This window comes from Tursiops truncatus, chromosome 4, assembly GCF_011762595.2.
Source record: "Tursiops truncatus isolate mTurTru1 chromosome 4, mTurTru1.mat.Y, whole genome shotgun sequence".
Lineage (NCBI taxonomy): Eukaryota > Metazoa > Chordata > Mammalia > Artiodactyla > Delphinidae > Tursiops > Tursiops truncatus.
The window spans coordinates 69,373,087-69,391,429 of NC_047037.1; the positions used below are offsets into that span (position 1 = coordinate 69,373,087).

Below are 18,343 nucleotides of genomic sequence, written 5' to 3' on the forward strand. Positions count from 1 at the left end.
CAATCATTCAGATAGAGAAGTCAGAGGACAGACCTAAGGTGGTGACTGTGGGGGTGGCTGATGCAGGCATATGTGAGAGACACTTAGAAGGTAGAATGAAGAAAATTTAGGAATTGATCAAATGAAGGAGGATAAAGAAGAAGGATGCTTTAGCCAACAGGGGATATGGAGGGCCATTCCCTGGGATGGAGAACAGAGGAAGTGAGGTCTGGGGGGAAAGATAATGAGGTGTTTGTGGGAGTTTCAGGTGGAAATGATTGTGAGGGCACCAGGTATCTAGGTCTGGAGCTCAGAAGAGGGGTCAGCATTAGATGTAAATATTTGGGAATCAACAAGAAACAAATGAGAAACACATGACCAAGAAAGTAATTGACATCATTGGAGTAGATGGGATTTTCCTGGCGAGGGTACATAGAATGATAAATGAAAAATGGATGGAGGGCAGAACCTTAAAGAAGGAGTTAGAAAAAGAGGAAATTGAAAAGAACACCCAAAGAGGAAGAAAGAACACCAGCTGAGCATGATGTTGTGGAAGGAAACAGAAGAAGGACTTTCAAGGAGACAAGATCAGCCCTCAGGAAGGTCAAGCAAGATAAGAACAGCACTGGCTGTGTTATTGACAACCTTGGTGAGTTTAATCTTGATCTTCCCACTAAATGTTTTTGTTACTGCAAAAACAATATGGAAAAATCGCTGAATGTTTTTAAGTGCTTACTTTGATGAAACAAGCCCTGGGCATCAAGCAGCCTGGCCTTTTTTTAATCTTTATTATTCATTTCTGACCTAATATTTATTGTTGTCCGTGTGTGTGTGTGTGTGTGTGTGTGTAAGTGGGGTGTGTGTACTAGTTTTTTTGGTTTTGAATTTCATTTTATTTTTAATACAGCAGGTTTTATTAGTTATCTATTTTACACATATTAGTGTATATATGTCAATCCCAATCTCCCAATTCATCACACCACCACCACTTGCCCCCACCCCCGCTTTCCCCCTTGACGTCCATACCTTTGTGATCTACATCTGTGTCTCTATTTCGGCCTTGCAAACTGGTTCACCTGTACCATTTTTCTAGATTCCACATACATGTGTTAATATACTATATTTGTTTTTCTCTTTCTGACTTATTTCACTCTGTATGACAGTCTGTAGATCCATCCACGTCTCTACAAATGACCCAATTTCGTTCCTTTATATGGCTGAGTAATATTCCATTGTATATATGTACCAAATCTTCTTCATGCATTCATCTGTCAATGGGCATTTAGGTTGCTTCCATGACCTGGCTATTGTAAATAGTACTGCAATGAACATTGGAGTGCATGTGTCTTTTTGAATTATGGTTTTCTCTGGGTATATGCTCAGTAGTGGGATTGCTGGGTCATATGATAGTTCTTTTTTTAGTTCTTTAAGGAACTTCCATACTGTTCTCCATAGTGGCTGTATCAATTTACATTCCCACCAACAGTGCAAGAGGGTTCCCTTTTCTCCACACCCTCTCCAGCATTTGTTGTTTGTAGATTTTCTGATGATGCCCATTCTAACTGGTGTGAGGTGATACCTCATTGTAGATTTGATTTGCATTTCTCTAATAATTAGTGATGTTGAGCAGCTTTTCATGTGCTTCTTGGCCATCTGTATGTCTTCTTTGGAGAAATGTCTATTTAGGTCTTCTTCCCATTTTTGGATTGGGTTGTTTGTTTCTTTAATATTGAGCTGCACGAGCTGTTTATATATTTTGGAGATTAATCCTTTGTCCGTCGATTCATTTGCAAATATTTTCTCCCATTCTGAGGGTTGTCTTTTCGTCTTGTTTATAGTTTCCTTGCTGTGCAAAAGCTTTTAAGTTTCATTAGGTCCCATTTGTTTATTTTTGTCTTTATTTCCATTACTCTAGGAGGTGGGTCAAAAAAGATCTTGCTGTGATTTATGTCAAAGAATGTTCTTCCCAGGTTTTCCTGTAAGAGTTTTGGAGTGTCTGGTCTTACATTTAGGTCTTTAATCCATTTTGAGTTTATTTTTGTATATGGTGTTAGGGAGTGTTCTAATTTCATTCTTTTACATGTAGCTATCCAGTTTTCCCAGTACCACTTATTGAAGAGACTATCTTTTCTCCATCGTATATCCTTGCTTCCTTTGCCATAGATTAGTTGACCATAGGTGCGTGGGTTTATCTCCTGGCTTTCTATCCTGTTTCATTGATCTATATTTCTGTCTTTGTGCCAGTACCGTATTGTCTTCATTACTGTAGCTTTGTATTATAATCTGAAGTCAGGGCGTCTGATTCCTCCAGCTCCGTTTTTTCATTCAAGATTGCTTTGGCTATTCAAGGTCTTTTGTGTCTCTATACAAATTTTAAGATATTTTTTGGGTTCCAGTTCTGTAAAAATTGCCATTGGTAATTTCATAGGGATTGTACTGAATGTGTAGGTTGCTTTGGGTAGTAGAGTCATTTTCACAATATTGATTCGTCCAATCCAAGAACATGGTATATCTCTCTATCTGTTTGGGTCATCTTTGATTTCTTTCATTGGTATCTTATAGTTTTCTGAGTACAGGTTTTTTGCCTCCTTAAGTAGGTTTATTCCCAGGTATTTTATTCTTTTTGTTTCAGTGGTGAATGGGATTGTTTCCTTAATTTCTTCTTCTGATCTTTCGTTGGTAGTGTATAGGAATGCAAGAGATTTCTGTGCATTAATTTTGTAGCCTGCAACTTTACCAGATTCATTGATCAGCTTTAGTAGTTTTCTGGTGACATCTTTAGGATTCTTTGTGTATAGTATCATGTCATCTGCAAACAGTGACAGTTTTACTTCTTCTTTTCCAATTTGTATTCCTTTTATTTCTTTTTCTTCTCTGATTGATGTGGCTAAGACTTCCAAAACTATGTTGGATAATAGTGGTGAGAGTGGGCATCCTTGTCTTGTTCATGATGTTAGTGGAAATGGTTTCAGTTTTTCACCATTGAGGATGATGTTGGCTGTGGGTTTCTCATATATGGCGTTTATTATGTTGAGGTAGGTTTCCTCTATGGCCACTTTCTGGAGAATTTTTATCATAAATGGGTGTTAAATTTTGTCAAAAGTTTTTTTCTGCATTTATTGAGATGATCATACGGTTTTTCTCCTTCAGTTTGTTTAATATGGTGTATCACATTGATTGATTTGTGTATTTTGAAGAATCCTTGCATCCCTGGGATAAATCACACTTGATCATGGTGTATGATCCTTTAATGTATTGTTGGATTCTGTTTGCTAGTATTTTGTTGAGGATTTTTGCATCTATATTCATCAATGATATTGGTCTGTAATGTTCTTTTTCTGTAGTATCTTTGTCTGGTTTTGGTATCAGGGTAATGTTGGCCTTGTAGAATGAATATGGGAGTGTTCCTTCCTCTGAAGTTTTTTTGGAAGAGTTTGAGAAGGATGCGTGTTAGCTCTTCTCTAAATGTTTGGTAAAATTCACCTGTGAAGCCATCTGGTCCTGGACTTTTTTTGTTGGGAGATTTTTAATCACAGTTTCAATTTCATTACTTGTGATTGGTCTGTTCATATTTTCTGTTTCTTCCTGGTTTAGTGTGGGAAGGTTATACCTTTCTAAGAATTTGTCCATTTCTTCCAGGTTGTCCATTTTATTGGCATAGAGTTGCTTGTAGTAGTCTTTTATGATGCTTTGTATTTATGTAGTGTCCATTGTAACTTCTCCTCTTTCATTTCTAATTTCATTGATTTGAGTCCTCTCCCTCTTTTTCTTGATGAATCTGGCTAAAGGTTTATCAATTTTGTTTATCTTCTCAGAGAACCAGCTTTTCATTTTATTGATCTTTGCTGTTGTTTTCTTTGTTTCTATTTCATTTATTTCTCCTCTCATCTTTATGATTTCTTTCCTTCTACTAACTTTGGGTTTTGTTTGTTCTCCTTTCTCTAGTTCCTTTAGGTGTAAGTTTAGATTATTTTTTTGAGATTTTTCTCGTTTCTTGAGGTAGGATTGTATTGCTATAAACTTCCCTCTTAGAACTGCTTTTGCTGCATCCCATAGGTTTTGGGTGGTTGTGGTTTCATTGTCATTTGTTTCTACGTATTTTTTGATTTCCTCTTTGATTTCTTCAGTGATCTCTTGGTTATTTAGTACTGTGTTGTTTAACCTTCACGTATTTGTTTTTCTTATGTTTATTTCCCTGTAATTTATTTATAATCTCATAGTGTTGTTGTTGGAAAAGATGCTTGATATGATTTAAATTTTCTTAATTTTACCGAGGCTTGATTTGTGACCCAAGATGTGATGTATCCTGGAGAAAGTTCTGTGTGCACTTGAGAAGAAAGTGTAATCTGCTGTTTTTGGGTGGAATGTCCTGTAAATATCAATTAAATTTATCTGGTCTATTGTGTCATTTAAAGCTTGTGTTTCCTTATTAATTTTCTGTCTGGATGATCTGTCCGTAAGTGTAAGTGAGGTGTTAAAGTCTCCCACTATTATTGTGTTCCTGTTGATTTCCTCTTTTATGGCTGTTAGCATTGGCCTTATGTATTGAGGTGCTCCTATATTGGTTGCATATATATTTATAATTTTTATATCTTCTTCTTGGATTGATCCCTTGATCATTATGTAGTGTCCTTCCTTGTCCCTTGTAACATTCTTTCTTTAAGATCTATTTTATCTAATATGAGTATTGTTCCTCCAGCTTTCTTTTGATTTCTATTTGCATGGAATATCTTTCTCCATCCCCTCACTTTCAGTCTGTATGTGTCCTTAGGTCTGAAGTGGGTCTCTTGTAGACAGCATATAGATGTTTTTGTATCCACTCAGTGAGCCTGTGTCTTTTGGTTAGAGAATTTAATCCATTCACATTTAAGGTAATTATTGATATGTATGTTCCTATTACCATTTTCTTAATTGTTTTGCTTTTTGTTTTGTTTTGTTTTGTTTTTTTGCGGTACGCGGGCCTCTCACTGTTGTGGCCTCTCCCGTTGCAGAGCACAGGCTCCGGACGTGCAGGCTCAGCGGCCATGGCTCACGGGTCCAGCCGCTCTGCGGCATGTGGGATCTTCCTGGACCAGGGCACGAACATGTGTCCCCTGCATTGGCAGGCGGACACTCAACCACTGCGCCACCAGGGAAGCCCTTGGGTTTGTTTTCATAAGTCCTTTTCTTCTCTTGTGTTTCCCACTTAGAGACATTCCTTTAGCATTTGTTGTAGAGCTGGTTTGGTGGTGCTGAATTCTCTTAGCTTTTGCTTGTCTGTAAAGCTTTTGATTTCTCCGTTGAATCTGAATGAGATCCTTGCCGGGTAGAGCAATCTTGGTTGTAGGTTCTTCCCTTTCATCACTTTAAATATATCTTGCCACTCCCTTCTGGATTGTAGAATTTCTGCTGAGAAATCAGCTGTTAACCTTTTGGGAGTTCCGTTGTGTGTTATCTGTTGCTTTTCCTTTGTTGCTTTTAATAATTTTTCTTTGCCTTTAATTTTTGTCAGTTCGATCACTATGTGTCTCTACATGTTTCTCCTTGGGTTTATCCTGCCTGGGACTCTCTAAGCTTCCTGGACTTGGGTGGCTATTTCCTTCCCCATGTTAGGGAAGTTTTCGACTATAATCTCTTCAAATATTTTCTCAAATATTTCTCTCAAATATTTTCTTCTCTCTCTCTTCTCTTTCTGGGACCCCTATCATGCGAATGTTGGTGTGTTTAATGTTGTCCCAGAGGTCTCTTAGGCTGTCTTCATTTCTTTCATTCTTTTTTCTTTATCATGTTCTGTGGCAGTGAATTCAAACATTCTGTCTTCCAGGTCACTTATCCATTGTTATGCCTCAGTTATTCTGCTATTGATTCCTTCTATTGTATTTTTCATTTCAGTTATTGTATTGTTCATCTCTTGTTTGTTCTTTAATTCTTCTAGATGTTTGTTCTTTAATTCTTCTAGGTCTTTGTTGAACATTTCTTTCATCTTCTCAATCTTTGCCTCCATTCTTTTTCCGAGGTCTTGGATCATCTTCACTATCATTGTTCTGAATTCTTTTTTTGGAAGGTTGCGTATCTCCACTTCACTTAACTGTTTTTCTGGGGTTTTATTTTGTTCCTTCATGTGGTACATAGTTCTCTGTCTTTTCATTTTGTCTATCTTTCCATGAATGTGTTTTTCGTTCCACAGGCTGCAGGATTGTAGTTCTTCTTGCTTCTGCTGTCTGCCTTCTGGTGGATGAGGCTATCTAAGAGGCTTGTGCAAGCTTCCTGATGGGAGGGACTGGTGGTGGGTACAGATGGGTGTTGCTCTGGTGGGCAGAGCTCAGTAAAACTTAAACTGCTTTTCTGCTGTTGTGTTGAGTTGAGTTGAGTTCCCTCCCTGTTGGTTGTTTGGCCTGAGGTGACCAAGCACTGGTGGCTACAGGCTCTTTGGTGGGGTTAATGGCAGACTCCAGGATGGCTCATGTCAAGGCGTACTTCTCAGAACTTCTGCTGCCAGTGTCCTTGTCCCTGTGGTGAGCCACAGCCTCCCCCCACCTCTTCAGGAGACCCTCCAACAGTAGCAGGTAGGTCTGGTTCAGCCTCCTATGGGGTCACTGCTCCTTCCCCCTGGGTCCTGATGTGCACACTACTTTGTGTGCACCCTCCAGGAGTGGAGTCTCTGTTTCCCCCAGTCCTGTCAAAGTCCTGCAATCAAACCCTGCTAGCCTTCAAAGTCTGATTCTCTGGGGTTTCCCCTCCCATTGCTGTACCCCCATGTTGGGAAGCCTGATGTGGGACTCAGAATCTTCACTGCAGTGGGCAGATTTCTGTGGCATAATTGTTCTCCAGTTTGTGAGTCACCCACCCAGTGGTTATGGGATTTGACTTTATTGCGATTGCACCCCTCCTACCATCTCATTGTGGCTTCTCCTTTGTCTTTGGATGTGGGGTATCTTTTTTGGTGAGTTCCAGTGTCTTCGTGTCAATGATTGTTCAGCAGTTAGCTGTGATTCTGGTGCTCTCACACAAGAGAGTGAGTGAACATACTTCTACTCCGCCATCTTGAACCAATCTCTCTGTACTCAGGCAGCCTGGTATTGTGGAGAACCCATGTGGGATCTTAGGTGTCAGGCAGACCTAAGTTCTAGTTGTGGTTCTGTCACTTGCTAACTGAGGGACTTTGAGTGAGTTACTTAGCTAACCTCTTGAAGTTCAATTTCTTCATCTGTAAAATGAGGACGGTAGTATGCGTCTTGTTCCTTGAGGATTAGAGATCATGCATGTAAAACCCCACCATGGTGTTTGGCACTTAGTAGATGCTCAACAAATGGCAGCCATTATTATGGGCCAAGTGTTCCTCTTCTGGGCTCTAAAGCGCCTTGTGCATTCATCTACTGGGTCACTAACCATGATGGACTAAAACAACTTGGTCGTTATGACTCTCTCCCAAGCCTAGCCTCCACCAGACTGCTAGTTTCTTAAGGACATCTTCTTCAACTTAGTTTCCCCATCAGCCACCCCAGAGCAGATATCCTGGATGGGACCTTCATTATGCAGGATAGAAGGAAGCCTGGGAGGTGGGCCCTGCCTTAGAGATGTCATGGGAAGATTTGCTTTACTGAGGTGGCATTGGAACCACAGGTCTTCAAACAAGATAGTCACATGGGACTCTGTGTGAGTCTGCAAGGAGCTGAGGGTCATTTTTCAAACTTTGCAAGCAATCTACTTGTGGACATCTCAAGGAAAGAAGGGTGGATCAGGAAAACTAGCAAGAACACTTGGCACTAACAAGTTGGCTGATTCACCCAAACTCACACATAGGGCTCTATAATTCTGGAGAGTATATCTTTCTGAATGAAGAAAAAGAAAGGAAACACAAAAGAAAAAAAGACATGAAAATCAGGATACATAGTCTGATTAAAGACCGTTTCCAGGTACCAGGTATAAGAAGGAATACGAAAGAGTAGTAGCTTGGATATCTGGTCATGGGAATTTTCAAGTCATTTGAACGGTTCCATGAGTCATTTGAATAGTTCTCTGAAGTTAGGGACATTATAGATTACTAACAAGTGGAAACTCAGAGTGGCTCATCTGTTCACTGTAGTAGTTTCCTAGGGTCGTCATAACAAATCATCACAAAGTGAGTGATTTAATTTATTGTGTCCCATTTCTGGAGGTCACTTCTGGAGGCCAGAAGTCTTATATCAAGGCGTCAGCAGGGTAGATTCCTTCTTGGAGATTCAGAGGGAGAGTCTGTTCCATGCCTCTCTCCTAGCTTCTGGTGGCTGCTGGCAATGCTTCATGTTCCTTGATTTTTAGATGCGTGACACCAATCGATCTTATCTTTGCATGGTATTGTCCCTGTGTCTAAATGTTCCTCTTCTTATAAGGGCACCAGTCATTGAATTAGGGCCCCCTCCCCCCAGTGACCTCTTCTTAACCTGATTATGTCTGCAAAGACCCTATTTCCAAAGAAGGCCATGTTCATAAGTACAAGGAGTTAGGATTTCAACATATTTTTCGAGGGGTTACAATTCACCCTGCAAAACTTCCAAGCCCTCCTGCTGCCCTTCCACCTTTGCCCACTGTTCACTAGCCTCTGCGAGCTATTTACAGTTCTGCAAACTGGCCGTATTTTCACACCTCCGTGTCTGCACACGTGCTGGGCCTTCAGCCAGGAATGCTCCCATCCACCCCTTCTACTCCACCTGCGTAACTCCCAAATATCTTTTAAAACGTGAGGACTTTTCCCCTTTTTTGTGACACTTTGCCTCCCTCCCGCCATCTCTCTGAATGAGTGACTAGATTCTCGGTGCCCCCTAGATCCATCTCGAATGTGACATTTAGCGAGACAGATGGTGGCAGATTGTTGGCGCACACGCCCTTCCCACTAGACTGCAAGTTCTGTGAGGACAGAGCCCATACATCTTTATCACTGTGTGCCCTGGGCCCACTACACGGTGGACATCCCATGACACAAGACTCAGCATGTGGTAGGAGGCGTAACTCATGCTTGTGGCTTTCCGTGGTCTGATTGAACAGGACAGCCTAGCCAAGCCACATTGTGCCATTCCTTCTAACCCGAACCAGCGCTTTCCATGGGGTCAAGTGTGGGCTGCCAGTGAATTTCCAACCTGATTTCCTCTGCTCCCAGCCTCCCTGGGAGGTCTCCCTGCTGGACCTAGTCAGGCCCAGCCCAATGCAAGCTGTCAAGCCGTGCCGGTCCCTCCCTCAGTCTGCTTTCACAGAGACTGCAAATAGGGGCTTTTGGTCCATGGGTCTCAGTGCCACAATGCAGCATTCAGTGGCTGCTGTGGGGTGCCCCTGTGTGTGTGTGGGCAGCTCGTGGTCCAAGGCCAGCAAAGCCCCATAAAAATGTCAGGCCTGTGCAAAGGCCAGCGCTTTTTGGGCTTTTTGCTCTCCTCACTAGTGGTTTTCTTCTTAGTCACCTGTATCCTTAAAATAGGCCCTTCCTCTCTCCGTCCTGGATTCCTGCTCTCTGATGCTCTTACTGACAAGCACAGCAAAGCAGAGGTCAGAAGAGAAACTGTGCAGATACTCATGGCATCTCAGAGCTTGGAAGTGCTCTGGAAAGAGAGTGTCTTGTCCAATCCTTCTTCCTGTAGATGGAGAAACAGAGGCTTGGGATGGGAGAGGGACTTGCCTACGATTATACAGAAAAGTGCAGAGAGAGAGAGAGGGTGGAGCCTGATTCTGTGACCCAGACCACATCTCTTTCCCTTCAATCACACTGTTTCCACCTGTCTCTTCCATGAATTATGAGAGTTAAGGTTTAATTGCCTTTAATAGCAGAACAAAGTATGTAAAAATTTGCTTAAACCCCTCCTCTGCCTCTGTCCGCTTAAAAGGGTACTACTTATTCAAAGAGGTACTATCCCCATCGGAAGGGACTTCTGCCCAGGACAGAGCAGAGACAGCGTTTGCTGTCCAGGGCGTTGGCATCCACACATCACTGTTAGTGGAGACCACATCTCGTGGGGTATTACCAAGATAAAAACAGACCTGGATGTTGACTCTCAATTCAAAGTGAGCCCATTTAAACCTCTCATTAAAATAAAAACTGGTTCATCTTTTACCACTTATTTATAAGGCCCAAGTGTTCACTTCAATTAAGTGCCTTAAAAATAAAGGGGGAGGGCTTCCCTGGTGGCGCAGTGGTTGAGAGTCCGCCTGCTGATGCAGGAGACACGGGTTCGTGCCCCCGTCTGGGAAGATCCCACATGCCGCGGAGCGGCTGGGCCCCTGAGCCATGGACGCTGAGCCTGCGCGTCCGGAGCCTGTGCTCCGCAACGGGAGAGGCCACAACAGTGAGAGGCCCGCGTATCGCAAAAAAAAATAAAAATAAAAATAAAAATAAAAGTAAAATAAAATAAAGGGGGAAAAAGGGATACTTGGATTCCTTTGAAACTCAAGTCAAAAAGAGCCAAATGAAATAGCAACTCTCTCAATTTGTGGGCGTTGAGCCTGTCACCACTTTCCTCCAGCTCTTCCCCTCCCCACTGTTCCCCAGTGTAAGCCCTAATGTTGTGATCAACAGAAGCTCACATCCCTCAGTCTGGCTTCAAGACCTCCACGTGGGTCTGCCTCCACCTGCCCTCATCCACTTCTGCTTCCTTTCTCCCACCTCACCTTATTGATATGCGTTCCTTCACTCTACCTGTGCTGCCTCCTTTTTTTATTTTTGTTGTTGTTGTTGTTGTTGTTTTTTGCGGTACGCGGGCCTCTCACCGTTGTGGCCTCTCCCACTGCGGAGCAGAGGCTCCGGACGCGCAGGCTCAGCGGCCATGGCTCCCGGGCCCAGCCGCTGCTCGGCATGTGGGTACTTCCCGGACCAGGGCACGAACCCGTGTCCCCTGCATCGGCAGGCGGACTCTCAACCACTGCGCCACCAGGGAAGCCCACTGCCTCCTTTTTTTCTTTGCTTGGATTCCCTCTCCTGCCTTCCTCCCCAGCCGCCCCCTCCCACTTGCTTCTATCTCTAGCTGTCTAAACCCTCAATCCACTCTCCAGGCCATAAACAGTCTTGCATCTTTCCAATCCAATATTTCCTTCCTGGAATGTCCCAGGCACACGATTTACCTCTTCTATGGAATCCGCAGCTTCCTGCCTCTTGATGGATTCTCTCTTCACTCCTGTGTCCCTTGACTCTTTACCTAACCATCTACCAAATGCCTTACACGTGCCAGCCACTGTGTCTGCCCCAAGGAGCTCCCATCCCAACACGGAAGACAGAAGACAATTATCACAGAGCAGCCACTGTCACAAGATTTCAAATTTATTCTGAGGGCAATGGGAGGTCATTGAAGGATTTCAAAGAGGCAAAGCGGTGATAGGAACAGATCTGCATTTTGAGGGGTGTTCTGGGAATGACACGGAGGACAGATTTGGTGAGGGTGGGAATGTGGGATTGAGGGAAATGATGGTGCCGGCATGAAGGCTGAAAGGTTAATTAGGACGATATTGCAAGAATTCCAGCAAAATGTGAAGGTATGTCCCAAGGGAGTACCGGAAGGACTACGGAGGAGGAAATATGTGGGCTAGAACTGACAGGAAGTGGTGATTGTAGGCAGGGACGCTGTATGTCCACGACCCCTCAGTTTCAGGGTGGGGCTCTTGTGTGGAGGGTGACGTCAGCCCCGGCACAGGAACAGTGAGAGCAGGATTGGGTCTGAGGGAAGTGCTCACTCCAGCCCGTGTAGAGGAGACTGGGGGTGGGAAGATAGAGATCTAGGCAGTGACACAGATCTGTGGATGTGGAGCTGAGGTCCCCAGCAGGCTGTACATACTCACAGACATATTTTCCCTATTGACCCTTGAGGTCAGGAAGAGGGACTGGGCATCACTCCTGTCTATTTTCTTTCTCTCTTGAATATAATAGATTCTCATTTGCTCTTTAAATCAACCAAGGATTGAAATTCCAAGATAGACAATATAAGTGGGAAGAAGGCAGCTACATTTATGGGGCAGACTAACTAGTGGGGGTGTAATCACTCTGATTTGCTACTTGCTGCAGTTCTGTGACCCAGGTTTCTTCCCTTACACCCGAGATGCTGATACCAGGACACAAGACCACCATGAGGCCATGATGTCACGATGGCATGTGTTCTCATCAGCCAGTCCCGTGAGTTTGTGGAAGAAGCATGGGCACCAGACTTGAGAGTCTGCAGTTGTATTTCTGGCCGTGCCTTTGGATAAACCATTTTTCTTTACTGAATGCTAGTTTCCTCTTTTGTAAACCGAGGAAGATTGGATGGCAGGATCTGGAAGACTATCTCCAAGTGAAGATGTTACAACCCAGAGACACCATGAGAAAATACTGACTTAAAGAATTGTACTGTTTTGCTTTGCTGTGCAGCAAAAATTAACACAGCATTGTAAATCAACTATATTTCAATAAAAAAATTAAAAAACAATAAAGTCCAACAGAACAACCCCCTCACCCAAAAAGAATTGTAATCACACCAGACACACCTCCAGGCTCATGAAATGAGCAAAAAGATAGCAAAATAACTATCAAATATTCCTTACTTAAGACAGCCAAGCCTTAGAGAACTACTCGCTGAAGTCTGCTCCTCCCTAGGAGAACAGAAGTTCATATTTTCTTTCTTCCACAAACAGATTAAGGGACCTCTTAGCATTGGGGACGTCTAGACCTGCACTGATGACAAATGAACCATATTCACATTTCCCGTCAAATAACAAGTCACTTTGTGCGAAGAAGGCAGAGATTTGGTAATTGTCGATGCCAGAGGAAGAGGATGGGGCTGTGGAAGCATGGAAGCTTTGGACAGGGGTGGAGCCGTGGTGGGGGCACCCAGTTGATTGGCGGATTCTGCCATGATTGCACATGTTGTGTTGAAAAGACCATAGGATCGAATTCCCAGTGTGATGGGGCTGGAATCCTGCCTCTGCCACCTCCTCGCAATAGGAACTTGGATAGTTACTCAACCTCTCTTAGCCTCTGTCTCATCTGCAGGATGAGAATAGTAACAACCTGGGGAGAAATGGTGAGGATGAGATGTGAGAATGTAGGACCTGGCACAGAAGATAAGGCGGTGAAGCTTAGCAGCCTCTGTAGTTTTAGAAACATTATTTTTCAATCACCTTCCACTTTTCCAACCCAAATCCAAGCTGCCAGTGTGGGCGGATGGGTGGCCAGGTCGACTCAGGGTCCTCAGGCTGTGGTAGGGGATGAAGGTGCCCAGGTACACACAAAGGAGTAGGCTGGCCAGGCCTAGGGGCTTCCAGGCTAGTGGGTGAGGCAAATACAAGTCACATTTTTCGAAGCAGCCTGTCTATCTGTTGAATGAAACGTTTATGGGGCCCTCGTTAGCTGGTGAGACTGCATGCTCTGACGTGGACACCTCTCCAGCACGGGTCAACCTGCGGACAAGGATTAATTCTGTTTGTCTGTTCCTTCTTAGCCTCCCAGGGGCGGGGCGCCCCTTCAGATGAGCTGGCTTTTGAATTAAATCCAGGATTTGGTTTTCTGGTGTGGAACAGAGCAGGAAAGTGTCTGCGTTTAAATCAAGGCCCCTGGCACGATCTCAGACCTCTTCCAGCGCCACCTGCAGGCTGGGGTGGAGGTGTCAGAGTGTGTGAGGGCAGAGGGCGCAGTGGGAAAGGATGAGCTCCATCCGGGATTTTCAGGTTGACATTCATTGACTTCTCACCTAGTTTGGGGGCTAGACACAGGTGGAGCCGCTGGAGTGGCCACGGGGAGCTGTGGGGTTTTGCTTCCAGACACAGAGGCTGAAGAGGAAGACAGCGGCTCTGCACAGACACACAGCAGAGTGAAACACAAGCACCCAAAGAGGGCTTCAGAAAAGGGCTTTTGTCCCGGCCATTGCAGACTGCATTCCGGGGTCACTGGCCCTCATACTTCTAGCCTCAGGCTTTGAAAGACATTTGGGCTACTTTCCTTTATTTATTTTTTTTTTCTGGCCGCGCTACACCGAATGTGGGATCTTCGTTCCCCCTGACCAGGGGTCGAACCCTTGCCCCTGCATTGGGAGCGTGGAGTCTTAACCACCAGACCACCAGGGAAATCCCCTGGCTACTTTCCTGAAAGAGTCCATAGGCCATGCACCTTAGTCTGGAAGGGAAAACAAAACCAGCACCTGCCTGAGAGATAAGCAGAATACATTCATGCTTATATTCATCTTCTCGGTGGTAATTTATGGAGCTTCTGCAGACCTGGACCTTGTCTGTTGCTTCTTTGATTTGTCCTTGGCTTTCGTGGTGACCTGGCATGGAGGAAACCTCAGTTGGAGGCTGACAAATGAAGGATGAACAAATGAATGAACGAATGAACGGGTGATACAAAGACGAGCCTACCACGGTCTGCTGCAGAGCGACAGTAGGGGGCAAAGCCCAGAGTCTCAGTCACCAGTCAACCACCTGCTTGTGCAGAGTCAGGCGGACGCTTACGTTCCGATCACATATTGGCTCCTATTCCGAGCCTGTCCCACCTGCCTCCTACCTGGGTGAGAACAGAACTCAGATTCCTGAGCTTACACTCATCTGGTGGCAAAAGTGACCAACAGCACAAACACAGTTGCCTTTCAGGTCTCCATGGAGAGTCCAGCTGAGAATTGAAGATCAGAGCAGCCATCTGAGCTGCTTATCATGGCATCCAGGACCACCCACTGTCTTTCCTCCCCTGGCCCTTTTCTGCTCCTCCCTCAGAGCTCACCTCTCCCACCCCCACTGCTCATCTGCTCTTTCCTCACCGTCTACCTGATTTCAGCACACTCTTCTCAACCACGCCCACCTCCTTGACTTGGCTCCTGGATGACCTTCCATTATGTCTGCCGGCTCAACCTTTAGCCACCTACAAAATTCCTCACCAAGGACGGTCTTCCCAGTCCCTCCACAGCTGAGATCAATCTTTCTGAGTCTGCTGATTGTACTCTGAGAATGAGACCCTTTGACATGGACAGGGGGCAACCGAGCTGACACTGAGACAGTGTCTGGCTGGGTCAGGAGAGTCAGGGAGCCAGTGGGCTCCAGGTGTACATGTGGACCAGCTGCTGTGCTGTGGGGAGAGAGGCTCTGGGTGCTTCGACTCCTGGGCAAGTCACTGAGGTCAAGGTGGTGCTAATTCAGGAGGCTGCTCTCCGGACGGAAGCTGCAAGCCAGGACAGCGTGAGAGACCTTAAGGGACTGCGAATGTTCCCCCATGGCCTCCCCTGTGTTGGTCCTTATACTCACGGGGCTGAGTTTGATTTTCTTCCAAAACAACCAGGCTAGGCTGGGCAGGGTTTGCACTGTACAAGGGGCCTCAGCTGTACGCTCTGCTGGGGGTTTCGCGCGTCCAGAGAGAGGGACTCCTTTTTGTAATTTGCATAGAGGAAAAAAGTATGCCCCTCACAATCACAGAGTCCGGAGTGAGAGTACAAATGGTGAGCTATATGCTTTATGCCTATTATTTAAAATAAGCTTAAAATTATTAATGAAAAGATGTTCTACCCTCTCACTCTGACAAATATATCTTTATGATGACCTGAAGGCCTAGTCTTAGTTTGGAATTCTCAAATTCTGGGAGTTTTGCCCCAGAACTCAGTAGCACAAGGGAAGCTTACCCCTGACCTGTGCCCTGCCCCTCCTTTCCCCCATCTGCCGTCTCAACAGTAGCCCTGTCCACATGGGCTCTGTCCCCAGATCTGGACCCCTGGCTCCCACAAATGTCCTAGTTCTCCTCCAGGTCCCTTGGCTGCAACAATCTCTTGGTTATACCTGGGCTGAACGATGCACATACCGGCAGTGTATTCCTTAGCGGCCTCTGGGCCAAGGGTGCACAGACTTGCAGCAAGACCTCTGCTCGGGAGGACAGACCTAAGAAAGGCCCACGCAGGCCCTCGAAGTGGCCAGTGGTGTTTTGGCAGGGGATGGAGGGGTCCCGGGTACCCAGGGTAAGGTCTGGAATATGGAGCACAGGCTCCTGGTGGCTGTGTGCCCTTGACCTCTTGGACTCCTCGCCCCTTGGAGATGAGTGTGTCCTGTAAAGCGTGAGTCCTCTTGCACAGCCCTAAGGAGGGGATTGCTAGACAGTAGCAGCCTCAGGGGCTGAGCACCACGGCTGAGCAGGTGGGCCGACGAGCCAGCAAATTTGGGCCCTCATCTAATGTCCATCTGCCCAAGGCCAGATGGTGACCTTCAGGGGGTGCACGTCTGCCCCTCCATCTCTCTCTCTTGGAGAACAGGCGCCTTGTCTCATCCTTTTTAAATGCCTGATTGTTTTTGGTAGCAACAAGCACTGTCTTTCAAGGCCCAAGTGTTCAAGGGGTACTTTTAAACTTTGCTCTGGTACGTGCAGTGAAAACAGCGCTGGGCTTGGAATCAGGACACCTGGGCTCTCGGCCAGCTCTGCCACAGCTCACCCCGAGGCTAGACGTAGCAGGTTCCCACCTGGCCCTTACGTTTCTCCATATGTAAAATAAGGGTGTTGGGCGGAACGATTTCCGAAGTCCCACTCAGATCTGAAGGTCTTGGTTTATGACTCCGGAGAGCTATATTTTTCTTTACCAGTCAATAGTTCTCAACTTTGGGTACTCATTAAAATCATCTAGAAATCTTTCCAAAAAAAAAAAAAAAAACAGAGCCCAGGCCCTCCGCCTAGAGACTCTGATTCAGTCATTCTGGGGCGGGGCCCAGGCCCAAGCTCCCCAGAAGACTCAGATCGGGAATCACTATTAGCCTTGCACAGGCATCTCCCCCACCTTCCACCCACACACAGACGAGGGAAATGCAGCAGGACTGATGCCTGTTGCACAAGCGGAGTATCTGTAGGCAAGGCCAGATGCCGGGATCCCGGGGTGGGGGTCTCCTGGTTCCTCGCCAGGGAGACGTGGATAAACAGAGCCGATTTCCTGGCCTCTCGCTCCTTACCTCCCATCCATCTTCCCATCCTCCAGCTGAGAACTGAGGGGGAGGGGGAGAGAGATCAGGCAGCTGCCTAATCTGGCGCGATGTTCTCATGGGTGGGGGGAGGCTGACTTTTGGCTCCAGACTTCCTCGTCCCTCACAGCTGGAACTGGAGCTGCCAGACGAGTGCTGGGGTCGGGCTCCCAGCTGCCGGCAGTTGTTCCCATGTTATCTCCCTGACAGCTGCAAACCTCCTGACGTGTGATCTGTGTGTGTGCGCGTGTCCACGTGTGAGCGTGTACTCTGCGGCAGAAAAAACATGATGAAGAGGTGGAACGCAGAGCCCACAAGGTTGCCTATTCTTCCTAAACCTCAAGACACCCCTTAAGACTTGCCTGACTCCCACCGACCTCCAGTCTGTGTGACGCCCCCTCCTCACTGCTGCTGTAAGCCCCTAGTCCTTCCCGTCATTGAGATTCCATGACAGGGGCAGCTTCAGTGACTACAACAGCTATCATTTATTGAGTGCCTACTACGTGCCAGGCATTCTCGGAAGTGTTCTAGGTCAATGGTTCTACTTAATCCTCGGAACAACCCTGAGAAGCAAACACTATTGCTGTTTTACAGGCCAGCAAACCAAGGAACAGAGAAGTTAATATTTACTCTGAGGTCACACAGCTGTCAAGATTCAAAGTCAGGAATTCTGATGCCAAAACTTGAGCTCTTAACCACACGGGTATTTTGCTTCCTGTCCGTAATTGACTATGGATGAAGTTCTGTTTGAATGAATGAGGTCTCTTTCAGCTCTGACAATCTACCGGTGGTATTGCTCACAGTGACATACATTTTATACTTTGATTTATTTAAGATCAGCGTTCTTTTCAGACAACATTGGCTGAACTCAAGGCACAGAGTCACAAGCTCCTTCCCTCCCCGCTGCAGAGCTCTGCTTCTGGGAGGACTGTAGGAAAGGTCCATTGAAGGAGATGGTCGAGGGCAGCACTACCCACACTGGGCTCCAGGGACCAAAACATTGTTGAAAAACCACTGAAAATGAGAACCTCTGATGGTGCAGAATGTTTGGGTCTGGACCCTCCCACTTTCAGAGATGTCTGCTCGCTGGAAGCCTGTGAGCACAGGGTCACTTTCCTAACAGAAGGGTGATGTTTTGTTGAAATCCACATGCCCTTTTTCTCAGTGATGACTCATGGTCTGAATTTTCAAGATGGCAGGTCAGGGCCTGAATGCAACTTGTGACCTGGTGCCCACAAAGCTTTTTGGTTTTCGTGTGTTTTTTGCTGAGCTTACTGACCTAGTATATGCATGGCTGCGGGGATGGGGTATTTGCTGAGAGGGGAGTGACAATGAGAACAGCCAGGATCTTCACCTCAGCAGTCCATGTTCTCAAGTGAGGAGTTAGTTACCAGTCAGATGAAAAACGGTAGACTATTCATTGTTTGATTTAACTGGTACCTCCCCAAAAGTTCACTTTAGCTCCCAAATAGTTTTTTATGAG

At 45.7% G+C, this 18,343-nt stretch overlaps 1 long non-coding RNA gene across 1 annotated transcript; it reads left to right on the forward strand.

Annotated features, from left to right (window-relative positions):
- The first annotated feature begins 6,350 nt into the window (after positions 1–6,350).
- LOC141278476 (uncharacterized) lies at positions 6,351–12,378 on the forward strand. The gene is made up of 2 exons (XR_012331234.1): positions 6,351–6,524; positions 12,009–12,378. It is a non-coding gene; the product is annotated as an uncharacterized lncRNA (long non-coding RNA).
- Positions 12,379–18,343: the final 5,965 nt, after the last annotated feature.